At 48.8% G+C, this 13,640-nt stretch overlaps 1 protein-coding gene across 5 annotated transcripts in view; it reads left to right on the forward strand.

Moving 5' to 3' along the window:
- cuedc1b (CUE domain containing 1b) overlaps positions 1-13,640 on the forward strand; it is a 403,376-nt gene that overhangs the window by 246,553 nt on the left and 143,183 nt on the right. The window contains exon 1 of one of the 5 annotated variants that reach the window (XM_072469717.1): positions 36-135. The exons of the other annotated variants lie outside the window; for them this stretch is intronic. The gene's annotated coding sequence lies outside the window, so the exon portion shown is untranslated. Of the gene's footprint in view, positions 1-35; positions 136-13,640 lie in introns of those variants that run through there. 5 annotated transcript variants of the gene reach the window in all.

The raw sequence follows: 13,640 nt of genomic DNA on the forward strand, positions 1-13,640 counted from the left end.
TGTCACAAGAATCATCAGGATGGAGATAAGTGGGATAGATCAAGAGTAGAAATTCAGGAATCAAAAGAGTTGCTCCAGGAGAAAGATAGATAACCATGTCCAGATATCAGGAACAAAGACCCAACAGACTCACAGGTTGGAGGGGGGTTGGGGAGGGGGAGGTTGGAGGGGGCTGGGGTGGGGGGAAGGTTGGAGGGCAGTTTTGGGAGGGGTGGATGGGAAAGTTGGTGGGGAAAGGTTTGAGAAGAGTTGGGGGCTTGGTTGGAGGGTTGGCGGGGGTAAGGTTGGTGGAGCATGGGGGGGGTAAAGGTTTGAGGAGGGTGGGTTGGAAGGTTGGAGGGAGGCTTCAAGGAGTGGGAAAAAGTTGAATGGGGATGGGCAGTATGTTGGGGTTGGAGGGAGGGAGGGGGGAAGATTGTGGGGGGTTGTGGGAGTGGGCAGGATGTTAGATGGGGATGGGCGGGAGGGTGGAGATGTTGAGGGGCGGGTAGGAGGAGCTTGGAGGGAGTGGGGATGATTCAAGGGTGGGAGAGGATGGAGCGGAATGGGAGTGTTTGGGATGAGAAGTTGGGGGGAGTTGGAGGGGTTGAAGTTGGGAGGTTCACTTTGAGGTTCAGTACAGCAAAATTAAATACCACAAACTCTCAAATTTATTTATTTTTAATTTGGAATACCCAATTTGTTTTTTTCCAATTAAGGGACAATTTTTAGCGTGCCCAATTCACTTACTTTGCACATCTTTGTGGGGGCGAGACCCACGCAAGGGGAGGCGGTTGTACAGTGGTATTGTCGCTAGTCTAGTAATCCAGAGACCCAGGACAATGAACCCGGGGACCCTGGTTCAAATCCCACCACGGCAGGTGATGGAATTTAAACTCAATAAAATATCTGGAATTAGAAAAAGTCTAATGATGACCATGAAACCATTGTTGATTGTTGTAAAAACCCATCTGGTTGACTAATGTCCCTTAGGGAAGGAAGTCTTCCATCCTTACCCGATCTGGCCTACATGTGACTCCAGGCAATAAATTCTGGTACAGCCTGCGACGCCTACTTCCCATGAACGAATATTGTTAAAAAAAGATACTGGGAGAATGTACAGTGACCTGGGGCCGGGATCAAACCTGGGCCCTCGGCGCCTCTATGAAATAATTATATTGAGTACCATCATGCTGTCTTCTACTACATAATTGAGAAGATCTGAGTTGTAAATATAGAATTTTTCCCCAAATATGAATTGACTGTTATCTTGTCCACAAGGTGCAGTGTGCAGAGCATGTTAATGAGCGCTGAAGCAGTCACTAAAATTAGTGTTGTCTTTTGCACAGTATTATGAATAAATAATAGGATATCTTCCTGTCAAATTAACAATATTGCACAATGCTGTTAAAGTAGTATTTGTGTTCTCTGCTTTGTTTAATAGTCACAGCGAGATTACCAATAGGACGCAAACAAGCTAACACTGCTTTATATCATTGCTGCTCTTAGTACTAATGAATCATATATATCGAATGCTATTTGTGATCGGATGTCAACAATGGGCATTATCATTTTACTAGGACTTGTGTGTGATTGTTTCGGGAATTGATTGATGAATCCTGAAAGGGGGAAATAATATCTTGTATGATTTTTGGGGGGGCAGCAGGGTGGCGGGGGGAGAGTGTTGGAGGGGGGGGGGGTAAAGTGGGGAATAAGGGGCTTAGAAACAGGAGGAGCGTCAGGGCGCATGATTCCTCTCCCCGGTCCCGAGTGTGCCCTTGGTTAGAACTGAAACACTGTAATCAGAACCCTGCAATGTTTTTCAGTTACCCTTTCAGCTTTCCAATGGCTTTTCTTTTGGAAGTCAAGTGTGTTTTTGACACTCCAGTGCAGGGAGTGCCCCTTGCTCAAACAGTTTCAGAATATCCACCTGAAGAGGCAGGTGGGGACTTTGCCAATCCCAGTGAAGCGGAGGTGGCAATCCGGCACTCTTTCAGCTCTGTACTTGTGGGTAAACCTGACTACATTGGGTGGAACGCTCTGTGGAAAATCTCTTGCCTGCCTTCCTTGCTGTGTTCAGGTCACACCATGGGGCTGTGAAACTCTGAGACTCTGAAGCTCACTCCAACCTTTCCGTTGACCCGACTGACAGCTGCGACCTGTTAATTAGCCATTTCGAAATGGATGATCCGAGGGGTTCTGTGCCATTTGAATCTCACAAGGTGAAGAATTCAAAGTGGCCAAATGGTCTTTTTTTTTTGTTGTTGCCCCGAGCCCTGTGCTCAGGAATCACTTTCCCGTTCCCTTGCTGAGCAAGTGAACTATTTACAGACATGACATCCAAAATATGCTCCCAAGTAAATGATACTATGATCAGTTTGACAGTGAGCCGGCAGCGTGACCTGAATACTGGACTCCCTGTGGTTCAGCTCCTGCTCTGCACTAGACTGGGGCGGGTTGAAGTGCCAAAACTCTGAATTGCTGTCTCTACTTACATTTTCTGGCCATCCCCCACCCCACCCCCTGCAACATGTTCGCATGTCAGTGGCTATTATGCCACACATGTGCCAGATAAGAGAGAATCTAGACATCTCCCCTTGATATTCAGTGGCATTAGCATCACTGAATCCCCCATTATCAACACCTTGGGGGTGACCATTGACCAGAAACTGAACTGGACTGTCCATATAAAAACTATGGGCGCGGTCTTCCCAAAACTGAACTGTAGCCATCTGGGATGGCCACTTACAAAGGATCCTGGGAAATATGGCCACCTGAAATGAAAATCGCTTATTGTCACAAGTAGGCTTCAATGAAGTTACTGTGAAAAGCCCCTAGTCGCCACATTCCGGCGCCTGATCGGGGAGGCCGGTACCGGAATCAAACCGTGCTGCTGGCCTGCCTTGGTCTGCTTTAAAAGCCAGCGATTTAGCCCAGTGTGCTAAACCAGCCCCTGCAAAGGACCATGGGAAATATGGTCAACCCAGGACTCGGGCGCTCAGAGCTTATGTATATTGGCAACTCGGATAACTAGACGCTATCAAAACCCCCAGCTACTTTGCATTCTAATGGCCCATTTCTCCAGAACACGGGTAACAGATACAGAAACAGACTCATCGGCGCCACTCCCTTTGCACAGGGAGCCCAAAAAGCCAAGGTCAATGACCGCTCAGGACACGCCCCGCCATCAAGGCACCCACCCCTTTATTGGTCAAAATCGAAGGCAGTAATCGAAGCCTGCCGAATTATTGGGTCCAAAGCTAAGGACCGCCCAAAAGAACGCGAAACCCCAGAAGGATAAAGAGAGACACAGCCATGTGTTCGGTCTCTCTTGGCCCCGGCGCTCGGTCTCTCTTGGCCCCGACCTACGCCTAAAACCAAGTGCAGCACCACGACCAGAAGACAAGATCAAGACCAACGATCGCTACTAGACAGATGAGCCCAGCAGAAACGAAGTCACTTCTCCAGACCCAGCCACGCAAGATCCAAACAAAGGCCTTGTTCCTCTGCATACAGCCGGGTGCCTGACATTAAGTACAGGTTGTTGTAGTGTTAGGTGTAATTTAGCTTGTAGTGTTTTATGTTGCATGTCAAAGTAATTCTTGTGTGTAAATAAACTATCATTGAACTTGAACTAACTAACTGGTTGTTGGGTCTTTGATCGATATCCGGTAAAACCTTGTGGTGGTATCATTTGATACCTGGCGACTCTGAAAAGCAATATCATCATTACTGCTGTCATATTAGTATCCAGTTAAAAAGAGCAACATTATTGGTGACTCCGGTGGAAATTGGCAACAGACCAAGTCCCTCGCAAGCGCGTTTAGCCGTGTGTTTCTCGGCACCCGCAGTGCTGAGAAACACCTGGATATTCAACCTGATTCGCTCTGAATAAGGGGCGTGAACGGGGTTCGCATGGCCGGACATATCCCCTTTTTTTGCAATGGGGAGCTCTGCTCGCCGGAACGCCCCATTGTAATGAGAGATCGAGACACCATTTTAAAATTTATGTCTGAGGCCCCCAAAACGAAGCCAGACCTCTTCTCCCCCACCCCCCCCAATCCCAAACACAATATGGGAGAGTCCCCGCCCTCGCCAGACAACCCCAGCCTGATCATTCGCATGCAAAAAATGCCAGCTTGGCACCTTTGGCCGTGCCAATCACTGTGCTACCGTGCCGCCCAGGAGTCGTTGAGGCAGCAAGCAAATGATAAGGGAAGTGTAGATAAACACAGGATGGCAAAAGGAATCCGAGGATATGTGAGATGGAGTAGCGGGGGATTGAGCCTGGGCAGGGTGGTCTTTCGAAGGGTCGGTGCAGACTGGATGGGCCGAATGGCCTCCTTCTGCACTATAGGGATTCTATGAAGGTAGGAGGATGCTTGTGCAAAGGACCTGACGAACCTGTTTCTGAGCAGTGCATTCTGTGTTAATATGTCCTGTAAAATGAGCAAAACTGGAAGGTTACAAAGGGCTTGGCTGCTGAACTTTCACCCCCCCTCCCAGACAGTGTTGCGGAACATGATGCGTTCTCTAGCCGAGAATATGGGATGATTTGGGAATTCTGATACTCGAACAACTAGCTAGAGTGAATCGGAATGAATGAAGGCTTGTTGGGTTTCTCCCCCATATTCCTGGTGAATAATAGTGAAAACCTGTTGCTCCTTTCTGTCGGAGAGCTTGTCTTATTGGATTTGTGGTTTTGACTTGGAATCACACACGGTTAATGGGAAGGGCATGCACTTGCTTCATGTCCATTTGTCCCTTTCTAACCCTCCTGGGCCTTGTACCCTTACACCGTGAAGCATCCCTGCAGAGAGTGTCTAGAAACAACTTTGAAATCAGCAGTTTCATTTTCTTATTGATTGCAAGATTAGTAAGTGAAGATTTAAGAGAGCGATACTAATGTACATTTGTATGGAACAAAGTTGTGCAACAGCACAAAGCTTTCCCACCCCCAAAAATAAACACTGACAATCTGGAGGGATAGATCTGTAAGATTCCTCCCTGATCCTCTTCGGTGATCAACACCAGCCCAGGACCTGACTCGAGCCCTGATAATTCTACACGGTTAGCTACCATTCGTACGAGGTGACCTCCGTCCCAGCCAGAAACAGGTCCGGCTCTCCCTTGGTGGAATTCAGTGAATTTGTGTTCACAATCTGGGACAGCAGCCTGTTCCAGAGATTGACTATTCCCCAGACGGAAAAGAAACCACCTCCTGCTATTTAGCCTAGATTTGGCCTTGTATTGTTACCGTGACAACGTTTAAATAGCGGTCTATTTACATCTAACTCTGGTGACTTTTGATGGCCGGGAGATCTTGTGTTCGATTTGCCGGTAAGAGATTCTGACACGGGGCGGCACGGCGGCGCAGTGGGTTAGCACTGCTGCCTCATGGCACCGAGGACCGGGTCCGATCCCGACCCCAGGTCACTGTCCGTGTGGAGTTTGCACATTCTCCCCGTGTTTGTGTGGGTTTCACCCCCACAACCCAAAGATGTGCAGGGTAGATGGATTGACCGTGCTAAATCGCCCCTTAATTGGGGGGAAAAAAAGAATTGGATACTTTACATTTATTTTAAAAAGAGATTCTGACACAGTAAATACTGAAGCTTAACATTTGGATGTGGTAACTAGAACAGGCCTCAATTAGCTGAGTGATTACCAGATTGTTTTGCTGTGGAGGCAGCCTTGATCTGGCAGCACGTTTCTCGGTCATGAATTGCCCAGTCAGGGCAGCACGGTGGCGCAGTGGTTAGCACTGCTGCCTATGGCGCTGAGGACCCGGGTTTGAATCCCGGCTCTAGGTCACTGTCCGTGGAGTTTGCACGTTCTCCCCGTGTCTGCATGGGTTTCACCCCCACAACCCGAAGATTGTGCAGGTTAGATGGATTGGCCACGCTAAATTGCCCCTTAATTGGAAAAAATAATTGGGTACTCTAAATTTAGTTTTAAAAAATGAATTGCCCAGTCAGCCTTGTTTGCCCTTTGACACGGACAGCTGCGGTGCGCCTTCTTGATGATGCACAGATGGGACACAGGATCAGTACTCCCCACCTCCCCATGCTTTGCAAAGTGGCAGGGGTGGACCTCTCTCCAAAAGGGAGGGCTAAGAGCAGAAACTGTCCTCTTCGAGATCATCCAGACTTTGCGGAGTTCAGAGCGGGATTGAGGGAGGCTCGGGTTGGAGGTCCAGCTGCCCACCAGTGATAAATGGGCGGGAAGAATGCAGTGATGGGGACCTGGTGGGAGATGCAGTTTAAAAAAAAAATAAATAAAGAAAAGCAATTGCCAGCAACTTGTGCCAAGTAAACCGGAAAGCTGATGGGGTGTTGGAAATGCAGGAAGTTCACACTGGTACCATAGTGGGTGCTCTTCCGAAATGGGGCCTAAGCAGAGAGAGAGGGAGAGCTTTATCTCGTGCTCCACCATTCTAGAGGTGGGAGTGTTTGAGGCTGACTCTAGGTGACCCAACATAGGAAGATATTCTACTTCACAGCACAACAGCTCTCTCTTTCTGAAGGAAAAACTAGGAAAACATGGGAAATGACTGCTCCGAACTGGTCTCACATACCATAAAATGGAATTCCAGTTCAGACCAGTAACCAGTCAACTCCAAGGTTTGCGGTCCATGTGCCTGTCTAAGAGTCGCTTAAATGTCCCTAATGACTCTGACTCCACCACCTCTGCTGGCAGTGCATTCCACACACCCACCACTCTCTGTGTAAAGAACCTACCTCTGACATCTCCCCTATACCTTCCTCCAAACACCTTAAAATTATGTCCCCTCGTGACAGCCATTTCCACCCTGGGGAAAAGTCTCTGGCTATCCACTCTATCCATGCCTCTCATCACCTTGTACACCTCTATCAAGTCACCTCTCTTCCTTCTTCGCTCCAGTGAGAAAAGCCTTAGCTCCCTCAAACTTTCTTCATAAGACATGCCCTCCAGTCCAGGCAGCATCCTGGTAAATCTCCTCTGTACCCTCTCCAAAGCATCCACATCCTTCCTATAATGAGGTGACCAGAACTGGACACAATATTCCAAGTGTGGTCTAACTAGAGTTTTATAAAGCTGCAGCAAAACCTCGCGGCTCTTCAACTTAATCCCCCTGTTAATGAAACCAACACACCATACGCCTTCTTAACAACCCTATCAACCTGGGTGGCAACTTTGAGGGATCTATGTACGTGGACCCCAAGATCCCTCTGTTCCTCCACTCGCTTTTGGGAGGCCTGTAGTAAAGTCCTAACAATGTTACTGCACCCTTCCTATTTCTTAGCTCTACCCTTTTTGCCTCAGTGCTCGAATCCTCCATAGTGCCCTCCTTAATGCCCTCCTTAATCACAGCTGTGATATCATCTCTGACCAGTAATGCAACTCCTCCACCCCTTTTACCTCCCTCTTTATCCCTCCTGAAGCATCTATACCCTGGGACATTTAGTTGCCAATCTTGCCCTTCCCTCAACCAAGTCTCAGTAATACCAATAACATCATATTCCAAGTACTAATCCAAGCCCTAAATTCATCTGCCTTACCTGCTACACTTCTTGCATTAAAACAAATGTACCTCAGACCACCTGTCCCTTCCCTGTCTACTCTTCCCCTTAGTCACAATGAGTTTATTATCTGTACCTTACTGGCTTTAGTTGCTGCCTCTTTACTGACCTCTAACTTCCTAATCTGGTTCCCATCCCCCTACCACATTAGTTCAAAACCTCCCCAACAGTGTTAGCAATAGCACCCCCTAGGACCTTGGTTCCAGTCCTGCCCAGGTGTAGATCATCCGATTTGTAATGGTCCCACCGCCCCCAGAACCGGTTCCAATGCCCCAAAAATCTGAACCCCTCCCTCCTCCACCATCTCTCAAGCCACGTATTCATTCTGACTATTCTTGAATTTCTACTCTGACTGTCTGGTGGCACTGATAGCAATCCTGAGATTACTACCTTTGAGGTCCTACTTTTTAACTTATCTCCCAACTCCCTAAATTCTGATTGTAGGACCTTATCCCATTTTTTACCTATATCGTTGGTACCTATATGCACCACGACAACTGGCTGTTCACCCTCCCCCTTCAGTATGTCCTGCAGCCGATCTGAGATATCCCTGACCCGTGCACCCGGGAGGCAACATACCATTCGGGAGTCTCATTTCGACCACAGAAACGCCTGTCTACTCGCCTTACAATTGAATACCCTATGACTATAGCCCTGCCAGTCTTTTTCCCGCCTTTCTGTGCAGCAGAGCCAGCCACGGTGCCATGAGCCTGGCTACTACTATCTTCACCTGATGAGTCATCTCCCCCAACAGTATCCAAAACGGTATACCTGTTTTGGAAGGAGATGACCGCAGGGGACACCTGCACTGCCTTACTGCTCTTTCTCTGCCTTTTGGTCACCCATTCCCTGTCTCCCTCACCAACCCTAATCTGCGGTGTGACCAACTCACTGAACGTGCTATCCACGACCTCCTCAGCATCGCGGATGCTCCAAAGTGAGTCCATCCGCAGCTCCAGAGCCATCATGGGGTCTAACAGGAGCTGCAGGTGGTCCCACTTCCCGCACATGAAGGAGTCAGGGGCATCGGCCGCGTCCCTGAACTCCCACATTGAGCACGAGGAACATAACACGGGTCGGGATCTCCTGCCATTTTTACACTTTACCTTAACTGATTACAAATATAATATCAAATAATGAATAAGTGAAAGGAATAAAGATTTTACTTACCAATCACAATACTTACCAACACACGAAGATTTAAGTTTCTCCCAGCTACTGCTAATTGGAGCACTTTCCTTACCAGCCAATCAGGTCACTGCTTTGCTGTGATGTCACTCTTCAAATTTATCCCCAAAGACCTTGTGGCCGCTGTTTAAGCAGCGAAGCAGCCCCGCCCACTCCAACAGGTGAATTCCCGCCGAAAAGACTCTAATCCGCGAAGCAGTTAGTTTAAATACCCACCGCTCGACTCTGTAGCTCCACCCACTCCAACAGGTGAATTCCCGCCGAAAAGACTCGAATCCGCGAAGCAGTTAGTTTAAATACTCACTGCTCAACTCTGTAGCTCCGCCCACATGAAAGGGTATGGGGGGGGGGGGGGAGGGGAAGGCGGGATTAGGCTACTGAGTTGGATGATCGGCCATGATCATAATGAATGGCGGAGCAGGCTCGAAGGGCCGAATGGCCTCCTATGTTTCCTAACAGCACTGTGGGTGTACTTACACCATGTGGATTGCAGCAGTTCAAGAAGGCAGCTCACCATCACCTATTTTTTCCCAATTAAGGGGCAATTTAGCGTGGTCATTCCACCTGCCCGCCACATCTTTGGGTTGTGGGGGTGAAACCCACGCAGGCACGGGGCGAATGTGCAAACTCCGCACGGACAGTGACCCAGAGCCGGGATTGAACCATCCATAATTGCCCCTTGAGAAGGTGGTGGTGAGGGCGGCGCAGAGGTTAGCACTGCTGCCTCACGGTGCTGAGGTCCCAGGTTCGATCCCGGCTCTGGATGTGTGGAGTTTGCACATTCTCCCCATGTTTGCGTGGGTTTCGCCCCCACAACCCAAAGATGTGCAGGCTAGGTGGATTGGCCACACTAAATTGCCCCTTAATTGGAAAAAATGAATTGGGTACTCTAAATTTAAAAAAAATAATCCCAACACTGGGTGGCAGAGGAAAGGCAGCTAATTACCTTAAGACTGACAACAGTTTACACACAGCCCATCAGAAGAATTTCATTCAGTATCTGGCCACTTTCCAAATGCAGCATTGAGGTTTTTTTGTACAAAAAGATGTGCTTTATTTATAAAATTTTAAAACGTATATTATTGGATGTTCACAGTACCTTCATTGCAGTGTTGATGTAAGACTATAATTATGTGGCAATTCAGATTTGGCATTACAAATTATATTACAGTACAGCAACTCTTACAGCAATAGATTATATTCGTAATATACATTTCATGTCAGACTTACAGCCCAAAGGTTTCCAGTCCCTCCATGTATTTTGACAAAAGGACTCTTGACGTCGATTGGTATTAGTTAAATGTCCCAAAGTCTCTTATTCAAAGTGACGTATCATTTGAGGACTCTTAATGCTTCATGTCAGATTGATCTTGATCAGGCTCAGGGTGCACTCCACAAACGTGCCCCCCAAATCTGGGTAAACAAAATAAGTAATTTGCTTTGCTGTACATTTGTCACTGTACAAATAACAATGATATTCCCAAAAGTCAGTTTGTGAAGCACAATACTGGAGCCAATCTTTACCCAGTCTTACATTTATTTACGGTGAAACATTACGAGCACAAAACTCTTGACTCAACTAAGCCAGTTTTTAAAAACTCTTGGAATGTGGGTGTTTGCTGGCTGGGCCAGCATTTATTACCATCCCTGATTGCCCTTGAACAGAGGACATTTAAGAGTCACCCACATTGTTGTGGATCTGGGGTTGCATGTAGGCCAGACCAGGTAAGGATGGCAGATTTCCTTCCTAAAAGGGCATTAGTGAACCAGATGGGTTTTTACAGCAATCCATAATGATCTCATGGTCATCATTAAGCTTTTAATTCCAGATACGTATTGAATTAAAGTATCACACGAGCAGCAAGATGGCACAGTGGTTAGCACTGCTGTCTCACGCCGCCGAGGACCCGGGTTCCATCCCAGCCTCGGGTCACTGCCCGTGTGGAATTTGCACATTCTACCTGTGCCTGCGTGGGCTTCACCCTCGCGACCCAAAGATGGGCCGGGTAGGTGGATTGGGCACGCTAAATTGCCCCTTAATTGGGTAAAGAAAAATAATTGGGTACTCTAAATTAATTAATTTATTTTGAAAATCACCTTCTCATCATTTTCATCAATAAACCAAGGAAAGGACAAATACAGTAACAATCCCCCACACACAAACCGCCCCCACTCAATATACAGACCAAAACATCCACCCGTACATTCCAGGAAAAAAACCCACAAATTAACAATCCATAAACCGTGTAACCAAAGACAACAATACCACCAACTGCTCCCTCCCCTCTCCCCAATGTTCAATGGCAACCAATTCTCGGAAGTGCATAATAAACAGCCTCCCTCCAGGGGAGCAGAGTAGAGAAATAGAAGACCTACCGTTGAGGAAGGTAACAAGAGACTTTCGTTACCTGGGGATCCAGATAGCTAAGAATTGGGGCACATTGCACAGGCTAAATTTAACGCGGTTGGTGGAACAGATGGAGGAAGATTTCAAGAGATGGGATATGGTAGCACTGTCAATGGCAGGGAGGGTGCAGGCGGTTAAGATGGTGGTCCTCCCGAGATTCCTCTTTGTGTTTCAGTGCCTCCCGGTGGTGATCATGAAGGCTTTTTTTAAAAGGATAGAAAAGAGCATCATGGGTTTTGTTTGGGCCGGGAAGACTCCGAGAGTGAGGAAGGGATTCTTACAGCGTAGTAGGGATAGGGGGGGGGCTGGCATTACCGAGCCTAAGTGAGTATTATTGGGCCGCTAATATTTCAATGGTGAGTAAGTGGATGGGAGAGGAGGAGGGAGCGGCGTGGAAGAGATTAGAGAGGGCGTCCTGTAGGGGGACCAGCCTGCAGGCTATGGTGACAGCCCCATTGCCGTTCTCACCGAGGAACTACACCACGAGCCCGGTGGTGGTAGCTACACTGAAGATTTGGGGACAGTGGAGACGACATAGGGGAAAGACCGGAGCATTGGGGGGGTCCCCGATAAGAAACAACCATAGGTTTGCCCCGGGGGGAATGGATGGGGGATATGGAATGTGGCAAAGAGCAGGAATAACGCAACTGAAAGATCTATTTGTGGACGGGAAGTTCGCAAGTCTGGGAGCGCTGACCGAGAAATATGGGTTGCCCCAAGGGAATGCATTCAGGTACATGCAATTGAGGGCTTTTGCGAGGCAACAGGTGAGGGAATTCCCGCAGCTCCCGACACAGGAGGTGCAGGACAGAGTCATCTCAAAGAAATGGGTGGGGGATGGTAAGGTGTCGGATATAGGGAAATGAGGGACGAAGGGGAGACTATGGTGGACGAACTAAAAGGGAAATGGGAAGAAGAGCTAGGGGAGGAGATCGAGGAGGGGCTGTGGGCAGATGCCCTAAACAGGGTAAACTCGTCGTCCTCGTGCGCCAGGCTAAGCCTGATTCAGTTTAAGGTATTACACAGGGCACATATGACTGGAACACGGCTCAGTAAATTTTTTGGGGTGGAGGATAGGTGTTCGAGGTGCTCGAGAAGCCCAGCGAATCATACCCATATGTTTTGGTCATGCCCGGCACTACAGGGGTTTTGGGTGGGGGTGACAAAGGCGCTTTCAAAAGTAGTAGGAGTCCGGGTCGAACCAAGCTGGGGGTTGGCTATATTTGGGGTTGCACAAGAGCCGGGAGTGCAGGAGGCGAGAGAGGCCGATGTTTTGGCCTTTGCGTCCCTAGTAGCCCGGCGCAGGATATTGCTAATGTGGAAAGAAGCCAAGCCCCCGGGGGTGGAGACCTGGATAAATGATATGGCGGGGTTCATAAAGCTAGAGCGGATTAAGTTCGTCCTAAGGGGGTCGGCTCAAGGGTTCACCAGGCGGTGGCAACCGTTCGTCGAATATCTTGCGGAAAGATAGATGGGGGAAAAAAGAAGGCAGCAGCAGCAGCCCAGGACTTTGGGGGGGGGGGGGGGGGGGAGGGATGGGGGGGGGGGAGGGATGGGGGGGGGGGGGGGGGTGGGGGGGTATAGCCTGTAACAAGGCAGTTGCCAATTAGGGCTAGTTTTCATTTTTGTTATTTAATATTTATTTATTTGTTGTTTTTTGTTTATATAAAAAAGGTCATTATTATCTGTATTGTTATAATGTTGTGTAAAGGATGCACAATGTACTGTGTTGGTTGACCAAAAATTTTCAATAAAATATTTATTAAAAAAAAAATAAACAGCCTCCCTGAATTGTGAAACCCTTCCTTCATCCCCTTCAGCTGAGTCTTCACCTTCCCGAGTGTCAAAGAAATTCCAGCAGATCCCCTCCCGCCAAGCCGAGGGACAAGGCAGAGAAGCTGACCTCCACCCCAACAGGACCCGCCTCCAGGCAATCAGCGAGGCGAAGGCTAACATCTGCCCCCGCACCTGCCTGCCGTCTGAGCCGGACCGCCCCCCCCCCCCCCCCCCCCCCGTCCCCCCAAAATGGCTTCCAGGGGCCCTGGTTCCAAGTTCACGAGCACTACCCCCGAGATGACCCTGAAAAACCTCCCTCCAATAAACCCCTCACGTTCCACGTAACTATCCTAACAGCCCCCCACACGCTCCTTTTTTAAAAACATTAGATTATCCAATTCATTTTTTCCAATTGAGGGGCAATTTAGCGTGGCCAATCCACCTACCTTGCACATCTTTGGGTTGTGGGGGCGAAACCCACGCAAACACGCGGAGAATGTGCAAACTCCACACGGACAGTGACCCAGAGCCGGGATCGAACCTGGGACCTCGGCGCCGTGAGGCAGTAGGGCCACCGCGCTGCCATACCACCAACCCCCCCCCCCCCCCACCCCCCGCCAACTCCTATCCACCATCCTCATAACTCCAAGCCCAGCCCACTGATACCATCGAGCCCCCCAACCCCCCGCCTCCCAGAATCCTCCCTTCCACTTCCTCTCGAAAACACC

This window comes from Scyliorhinus torazame, chromosome 12 (genome assembly GCF_047496885.1).
Source record: "Scyliorhinus torazame isolate Kashiwa2021f chromosome 12, sScyTor2.1, whole genome shotgun sequence".
NCBI classification, from domain to species: Eukaryota; Metazoa; Chordata; class Chondrichthyes; order Carcharhiniformes; family Scyliorhinidae; genus Scyliorhinus; species Scyliorhinus torazame.